The sequence below is a fragment of the Dipodomys merriami genome, unplaced genomic scaffold, assembly GCF_024711535.1.
Source record: "Dipodomys merriami isolate MVZ:Mamm:240054 unplaced genomic scaffold, mDipMer1.0.p SCAF_115, whole genome shotgun sequence".
NCBI classification, from domain to species: Eukaryota; Metazoa; Chordata; class Mammalia; order Rodentia; family Heteromyidae; genus Dipodomys; species Dipodomys merriami.
This window is the reverse complement of record NW_027202438.1, coordinates 754211-763205: the sequence shown is the minus strand read 5'-3', so window position 1 is coordinate 763205 and position 8995 is coordinate 754211. Positions and strand designations below refer to the sequence as shown.

The 8995-nt window shown below is 41.8% G+C and overlaps 1 pseudogene; it reads right to left on the bottom strand.

The window, feature by feature from the left end:
* Positions 1 to 1963: 1963 nt before the first annotated feature.
* Positions 1964 to 2797, bottom strand: LOC138822779 (insulin-like growth factor-binding protein 3; annotated as a pseudogene).
* Positions 2798 to 8995: the final 6198 nt, after the last annotated feature.

The window sequence follows — 8995 nt, the reverse complement described above, 5'->3', positions numbered from 1 at the left end:
TGTCACTGTGAATTGAGCAGCAAGGAACATGGTTGTACAAAAGTCCTTGTCATTTTCTAGTATCTCCACTTCCCCACCAACATTTGTTGTCTGAATTCAATATATTTGGATAAGATGGTATCTCAGGATTACTTTGATACATACTTTCTTTATGGCCAGGGATGATGAACCTTTCCTGATATGTTTCTTTGCCGTTCTTCCTTCTTCTTCTGAGAAGTCTCTCCTTAGCTCCTCTGCCCATTTGGTGATTGGTTTATTAGATTTGGGAGGGGTAGTTTTCTGAGATCCATGTATACATTGCAAATTAGCCCTTTGTCTGATGTATTGCAGGTAAATATCTTTTCCCAATTTGTTCCCTGTCTTTTTAGTTTAGTGGCTATATACCTAGCCTGTGTAAGGTTTTTTCCTTTGATGGAGGCCCATTTGTTGTGTCTCTCTCCTATCTGTTGTGCCCCTGGGATTCTATTCAGGAAGTTCCTGCCAGTACCTATAAGTTCTTTTTTTTAATTATTATTTTAATGGTAAAATCTTTATTTACTTTTATAAATACATCGCAAGACAAAACTTTTCAAAAATACTTTCTCCCCCAAAAAATTTAAAAAATAAAGGAAAGCTTGTAAGAGGTAGGCAGACTGTCTTGAGACCTCTTTTTGTTCTTAAGGAGAGCAGTGTAGGGCACGACAATTGCCCCACACCAAATACTGCCATGGGTTTGGCCTTGGGGAGAGAAAATCCCCACTGGACTGAGTGTCCTCTCCTGGTCACAGCCATAGTTACACCTTCTAGTATCTATAACACTATCTAGGATTATTTAGTATGGATCCTATTATAGTTGGGCTATGCTGTATATAATGTTAACCATTGAGAACATATCTCTCTCTGCATATATGTGTGAATTATAAATTATAAGTTGGACTCCAAGTTCAACAAACACAAGTTATTCTCTATGTGTTCCCAGTGTCCCTATGAGGCTCTCTCAACAAGCTGTTCATCTTTCCTGTTTAGATAACATTAAACACCATTGTTTTCTTAGGTCAAGAATGAAGATGAGGGGTGAAAATAAACTTTTGCCTTTGAATAGCTTATTATCCTCAACCCCAAACTAGAAGTTAAATTAGAAAATATTCTGTTTTTGTTGCCTCCAAAGCGATTACTCCATTATTGGTGAGGCCTGTGAGGTGTGGGGTACACTCCCAGCCTCCCCCATGCCCTGCTGGACCACAGCCAAGGCAACCCTGGGCCTTCCACTGGGTTCCATCCTTGAAAAGCTGCCTGATGGAGGGAGGTCAGAAAAATTTGCATTTACAAGTTTCCCAGAATGTGCTAGAACTTTTTTGGTCAGTTTTATAGAACTTTCTTGGTCAGTTAAGATTCCACCTCAATCTCTCCAGTATTTTCCAAGCAGATCAAGTCACTTGCAGATAATGAAGAAACTTTGTGGCCCAGGGGTCCAGGCCTTGGAATCAAAGATAGGACCAGGATGGCCAGGGGTCTCGTGTATGGTAGAGATGTGACCAGGTGACTGGAGTTTCTGACTTTCCTGTTCTCCATGAGGCCTGAGCAGGGTGAAGGGCAACGAGGAGATGTCTTCTACAATAGCCACTGAAGTGAGGGAGGTGGAAGGTTAGCTGTTCCAGTGGGCAGATATGGAGAGGATTCTAGAAGGGGATCAAGTCCGCTGCTTTCGGCAGGAGTATGTTATTTTACAGAAAGCAACAGAAAAATATTTTCTTTTCTGACTACTGAAAAGTGCAAATATGCTCAAGTTTACCATTTAAAGGAACAATAGACATTTCAAAAATCTCTGTCTAACCTTGGATTTTCTTTTTAAAAAAACACAAAAAACAGTTCCTCACAAAAAGAAATATAAGTTGAGGCTCTAGCCAGGTGTTTTTCTGTCCATGGCAGTCTTTTGTGCAAAGTAAAGTGTATTGGAGCTACAATTAAACTGATGCAGTGAGGTTTACTGCCTCTGCATGCCGAGGCAGTGCACGTCATGCGTGCCCTTGCTATTGAAGCCTGGGAGGGGCTGACCATACTTCTCCATGCACCAGCTTTCTGCCTTTGGAGGGGCGACACTGCTTCTTCTTATAAAGTCCTTTCTTGTCGCAGTTGGGGATGTGCACACCCCTGGGACTCAGCACATTGAAGAACTTCAGGTGATTCAGAATATCTTCCATGTCTCAAAGGCAGGGACCATATTCTGTCTCCCGTTTGGACTCTGGGGAGAAGTTCTGGGTGTCCGTGCTCTGGGACTCACAGTCGACTTTGTAGCGCTGGTAGTTCTTCACGGGAACTTTCTTGATGATATCCAGCTTTGAGTGAATGGAATGGAACTTGGAATCAGGCACCCTAGTGTGCTCAGCGGGGCAGGCTACCCTTGCCTTGGTCCTCCTCCGACTCACTAGCATTTCCTGAGGCAGAGGGCACAGGCAGCAGGTCGGCGTTCAGGTGGCCAGGAACGCTGGAGTTGGCGCAGAACCCGCGGCCATACAGCAGTGCCTGAAGCAGGCGTGGCTCAGCCATTGGCAGCTGGCAGCTGTGCCCCTAGTTGCAGGGTTTGTTGTAGACACGGCATGGCTGGCCCTCCCGCAGTGTGCATGTCAGGAAGCAGCCACAGCTTGGCTCACACACCAGCTCAGCACACGCGGGCGCGGCAGGCGGAGGTGTGCACTGGGCCAGCGAGTTCGTATTGCAGGACTCTCAGCACACGACGGGGCCACATCACCAGCGGCCCAAGGAACAGGGCCAGGACAGTGAGCAGAGCTACCCAGAGCGTGGGGCGCGCCAGATGCATGGTGCCCATCGCAGTGGCCAACTGGAGTAAGTGGTTATGGGGAGGAGGCACGCGGTGCGAGATTGCGGGATCTGGAGCGCAACTACCGGTGCTGGGCCGTGCAGCTGCCCATATCGCACCTCAGTACCTATAAGTTCTAATGTCACCCTTATTCTGTCTGGTTTTAATGTACTTAATCCATTTTGAATTGATGTTAGTGCAAGCAGAGATCCACTTCTAGTTTTCTGTCTATGGATATCCAGTTTTCCCAACACCAATAGTTGAAGAGGCTATGATGTATGTGTATGTGTGTGTGGTGGTGGTGGTGGTGGTGGTGTGTGTGTGTGTGTGTGTGTGTGTGTGTGTGTGTGTGTGTGTGTGTGTGTGTGTGTGTGTGTGTGTGTGTGTGTGTTTGTCGGTCGTGGGGCTTGAACTCTGGGCCTTGGAGCTACCCCTCAGCATTTCATCTCCAGGCTAGTACTTGAACCACAGTTCCTCTTCCCATTTTCTTGTGGTTTATTGGAGCTAAGAGTCTCATGGACTTCCCTGTCCCTGCTGGCTTTCAACAACCATCCTCAGATCTCAGCCTCTGAGTAGCTAGTATTAAAGGCATGAGCCACAGGCACCCAGCAAGGCTATGTGTTATTCACATTACATCTTTCGCTCTTTTGCCGAATATCAGATGATTGTAAGTATGTAAATTTATTTCTGGGTCTTTTCATCTTTTTTAATATGTTTTCATTGTAAAAATAATGAACAAAGGGGTTACAGTTACATAAGGTAGGTAATGAGTTCATTTCCTCTCAAGCATTGTTACCTCCTCCTTTGTTTTTCCCCTACCATCCCTACCCTTCCACCTCCACAACTATTCCTTTCCATCCCCCTCCCCACTCCCTGCCTAAATTGTAAAGTTCGTTTTTGAACATAGTGTCTTGATCTCATTGTTAAAATGGGTCAAACTGTATCCTGAGTTAAGCATTTGGTTTTTTTCCCTTCACCTCCCAAAGCTAGAGAAATGTATATACAAGATACAGGGCACCAACATCAAAGAAACCAAAAAACCCACATAACTTAGGTTACAAGATTGGGTGGAAGAATGATGACTGTTGATTTAATTTGATAAGTATTCTATAGTTTTAATGGTAAGGCTTATTAACTCAAAGGGGGAGCAAAAACATTCAGAATAATGGACTGTGGCTACTACTCATTTGATGTGTGTGTATAGATTATGATTAATAAAAATATATCTATTAATTCCCAGTGGTAGACTGCTATGCTAACTGGGAGGAGACTTTGGTAATGCCAGGGCTTTGAATACTGGTAATGAAGCAGAATATGAGGGGAGAGCATTTGCTAAGGATGTAACTTCCTAGGCTCATACCAAATACATTGAAGTAGAATGTTAAGTGATGATCGACTGAGCACGAAATTTTATTTGTTGACATTTTTGTTTTGTGAAGTCCAGGGATTTGAACCTAAACCCTGGGTGTTGTCCCTTAATTTTTTCTCAAGGCTAGTGCTCTACCAGTTGAACCACAGCTTCATGTCCATAATTTTTTGGTGGTTAATAGGAGATCAGTCTTTCCAAATTTCCTCTTTGGCTTGCTTCAAACCTGATCCTCAGGTATCAGCCTCCCGAGTAGCTAGCATTCCAGTGGTGAGCCACCAGAGCCTGGCTAGAATCACATTTTAAAAGTATTCTGTAGGTGAATCAGATGTGTCTAGCTACTATTTGAGCACTTTGGTTCCAGTGGGTCATGTCAGATTTAGAATAACAGAATTTTTCTTCTTGTAACCCGGAGCATCCAATATCTATATAATTTATTCCGATCATGTCTGATCTTTTTTTTCTTTGTTGTACCTTCTTTTCTTACTTCACAAGCAAACACGTCAGTGATGTTTTCCTTTTCTGAAGCAAGTTACGTCCTTTCCCATCACTGAGGGATGTACTTGTTGTTCCTACTGCTTGGAGTATCTGCTTCTAGTTAATTGCATGGATGATGGCTCTCAGATTAACTATCTCCTCCTCAGGGATATGTCCTCACATACCCACTGTGAAGTTGTTGCCATGAAATTATCAATGTCATGTTTCTGATTTATAGAAATTATCATTATGATTTCTGGTTTTCTTTTCAGCATGAAATTGATGAGGAGAGAGCCACATTCACTTGTTTCTCCAACACCTATAATAGTGCCTGGTCCTTAGTGCTCAGAAGCCTTGCATGGGGATTAGCCTTCTCCAGCTCAATTTATCCTAGCTTCTGGTCAGGACAGCTCTTGAAGCTGATGTCTGGTTGCTAGCAGTCATTCCCTCTCGTTCTTTGTGCCTTTCTGTGTTGCTTAATCAACCTTAGAGCAATATCAGTGCCTGACATCTATTTGCTGCTATGGAAAGATGGCTATGACATCATACAAGTTATGGGCATTGTTTTGTGAAGCTGTGTGAGGAGACGCAACCCCACACAAGTTCTCCAAGGCAAGTGTCTCCCATGCCCAGAAGTACATTCCACAACTCAGCATCCAAACTATCACCTACTCCCTGATGCATTCAGTGTATATTCCCATTTCCATTAAAAATAGAAAAATTCAAGATATGCCTTTGATCATTTGTCATTGAATGACTGAAACAAAGTATATAATTTGGGGGCTGGGAAGGTGGCTCAGTGGTCGAGTGCTTGCCTTGCATGCTTGAGGCCCTGGGTTCAATTCCTCAGCACCATATAAGCAAAAAGAAAATAAGCCAGAAGTGGCGCTGTGGCTCAAGTGGTAGAGCGCTAGCCTTGAGCTGAAGAGCTGAGGGATAGCGCCCAGGCCCAGAATTCAAGCTGACAACCAGACTCCCCCCCAAAAAAGTATATAATTTTATGTATTTGTAAGTCTTTTTCCATCTCTCTTGAGCCCTTGGCATATTTCTATGTGTTTGTAGCTTGGGAAGAGAAATAAGGTTTAATTCAGGATAGTCAAAAACATTTTGGGAGGGAATGCCAACTTTCCATCTGATGTTCTACAGATGGCCATCTTGGCACAGGAACTGAGTAGACTGTCATAGAATAAAATGTTTGTCCTGATTTCTACTTACTTTCCTCTGTGGTCACAGAGTGTGATATTCCTGCATACGTGTTTCTTGGCTACACTCGAGGGACCAGGTCTCCTCTGAAAATCTAATTACATAGGGGTAAGAGAAACTAAAACTCAGAACCCAGCTTCCCACATCACTAGGATTACAGGCCTGAGTCTCATATACTAATTCATAACTGCCTTTTTATATATCGTGTAGCCTGTTTCATTATATTCACCTCATAGACAGATATACAAATATATGTTTATATTTATTCATCTATTTATAATCAATGTTATATCTAGAAACACAAAAATATATATTCATATAATTATAATCAAAGGTATATTACCACTTTCCCCAATAATGTTTTACACTAATATTATGTGAAAAAGAATACTTAAGATTGAAAAGGTTAAAAGCCCTTGTAGTATGAAAAATTGTATTTGATCTTATATATCATATAATATACTATATAAAATGTAATGAATATAACATGTATTTCCATATAACTGATTTAATTGCTTCCTGATTTTGTGTTTGTCCATCTATATAAGCCTTCTTTCTTCTATTGATAATGGCTTATACTTTCCAGTGTTGATATTTCCTATGTATTTTGTCAAATAAATTGAGCCCTAAGTAAAATTTTTATGTCACTGGAGCCAAATTTTTCTTCAATATTTCCCAAAGCACAATGAATATACACACAGGTTTGAACTCATTGTAGGAAGAAAGTCCCACATACTATAAGTATTGTAGCATTTGTCCCAATTGACAGACCAGCTTTCTAGGTCATCTGATCTGGTATGTCCTAGAGCTTTTGTAGCTACCTTATCACCCATGCAGGCATGGCCTGGCTTCCTTGCAACTCTCTGTGCATTTAACTGTTCCCTTTATATCCAGTAGGGTCTCTTGTTCAGCCCCCTGTCACTCTGTGTTTTCCCACACACAGAACACATGTGCATGGTGCTTTACATTGTAGGTTGAAGAAAACCACATTTAAGACTCATGAATTGTATTACATAACATAAACATTGACATTTTAATAACGTTAGAAAAATAACTAGAATGATCATTTTACAACAATCAGGACCAAAAATAAATATAAAGATTTTCTAAAGAAATGTGGAAGCAATCTCTAAATCTGGATTGTCTTTTAAGTTGCCTTCAGAAACAAATTCTGCCTCAGCGTCCTCAAAAGGATCTACTTCCTTATTAAAGGCAGCATTTTCTTCCTGAGTCTAGGGAGCGACCGATCTTATTTCTCAATTGGAAATTGGATCCCCAGCAGCAGGACAGATTGGTCTGGATATTCTGTGAGGACAGATTCCCTTTCCTCAACTGAATCTAGACTTTGGACCTAACTTATTGGTTTTCCTGAACATAGACTGGGGTCATTTTCCATTTGCACACATTTACCCTGCACTCCAAGACCAATACTTTTTTACTGGTTTGGATGGGATCTAGGTGAATTGTGAATATGAATGGAAGACATTCTGGATCATCTTCTTCCTTGGTGGTATGTGCAGGTACACCTACATCACATGTGGAGGTAAGAACCAGTGGAATGTCCACAGGACTCAAAACCTACTTGGGCCTTTCTACACATTGAAAAAAGCCTCTATGTTCACATGCTTTCTGGAGTCCAGTGTTGGTTTCCAATCTCCATCAGTCACCACAGGAGACATCACTGATGGGTTCTTTATCTGGAGTTCAGCAGGAAGTTCTCTACAGTGACACAAACATAAGAATGGAAATAGGTACAAGAGTCTTAGAGAGTAGACTCTAGAAGTTAAAGTGTGACTAAACTTTGATAGGATTTAATAAGAGAAGCTGTAGAACTTGAGTTTGGACTGAACACTGATGAGAAGGTAGGGTGTTTCTAATGAGTGGTTATGTCCAAGTTCTTTTAAAATGGGAACAGACATTACCAGGCATAGAACATCCATAAAAGGACATTTTGTCAAGCTGGGTATTACAAAGGGCTCTTGGCCAAGCAGGCCCATCCCTTGAGACCTAGGTTCCATCCCTACTCACAAGCTCTAAGGCATCTAAACAAGGACTACTTACTCTTTTTCTTGGTCTCACGGGTCATTCGTTGCTTCAGCTGATCCAGAAGAATATGGAAGCAGAACAGCAAGTCTGAAGAGGCAGTGTTGAACTTGTCATACTGTGTAAGTTTTATCAGGATGTCAAGTTTCTTGTGCTTATAAAAATCATCAGGGTAGAAGTCCATCCAAATAGTTAAGATGCAACAATCGATGCTGTGGGCAGATTGGTGACAAGGAAAATGAGAGTCTGCCCTCTCCATCCTGAGCCTTCTACCATAGAACCTTTCTGGCAGGACTAGAATGTTGGGATGTGGGAAGAGTATCCTGGAAGCAAAATGCTCCTTACAACCCACTTCTAGACATTTCTAATACAGTCCTCCAAAATTCTCCCTGTGATGGGCAGAGAAAGTTGTTTTCCCACTGTATCTGACTTGCTACACACAACCCTCCCTGTCATCGAGGGATTGTGATTCAGGTTAGGCTCGTCATAAACCGAAAACCCTGTCATAAAAATGGCTAAAACAGCGCTGAGCGCAGGTGGCTCATGCCTGTAATCTTAGCTACTCAGGAGGCTGACATCTGAAGATCCCAGTTCAAAGAAAATCTAGGCAGGAAAGTGTGTGAGATTCCTATCTCAATAAACCACTAGAAAACCAGAAGTGGCACTGTGGCTCAAACAGTAGAGCACTCGCCTTGAGCTGAATAGTGCAGGGACAGTGTCAAGGCGCAGAGTTCAAGCCACATGACCAACAAAAACCAAACTGACCAAAAAGAGCAGGTGTATGGCTCACTTTGTAGAGCAACTACCTAAAATGCATGAAGCCCTGAGTTTAATTGCTAGGATTGAAAGGAGGGAAGGATATGAAGGAATGGAAGGAGGAAAAGAAGGAAGAGATGGGTTTTGATATAACCAAATAATGGAAAGCTTTAAAGTATTAAATAAAGGTATCACAAGTATTTTATATGAAAAGATACTGATTGTTTACTAAAAGGCAAATTATAAAATGTGGTATTCAGGCTAAAATACATGTTCAATTTTGTTTTTCTCTAAAGTGATATGTGCCTCTTTAGTTTAAAGTAGTAAATGAGTTAAAAAATGGAAGAGTTGTT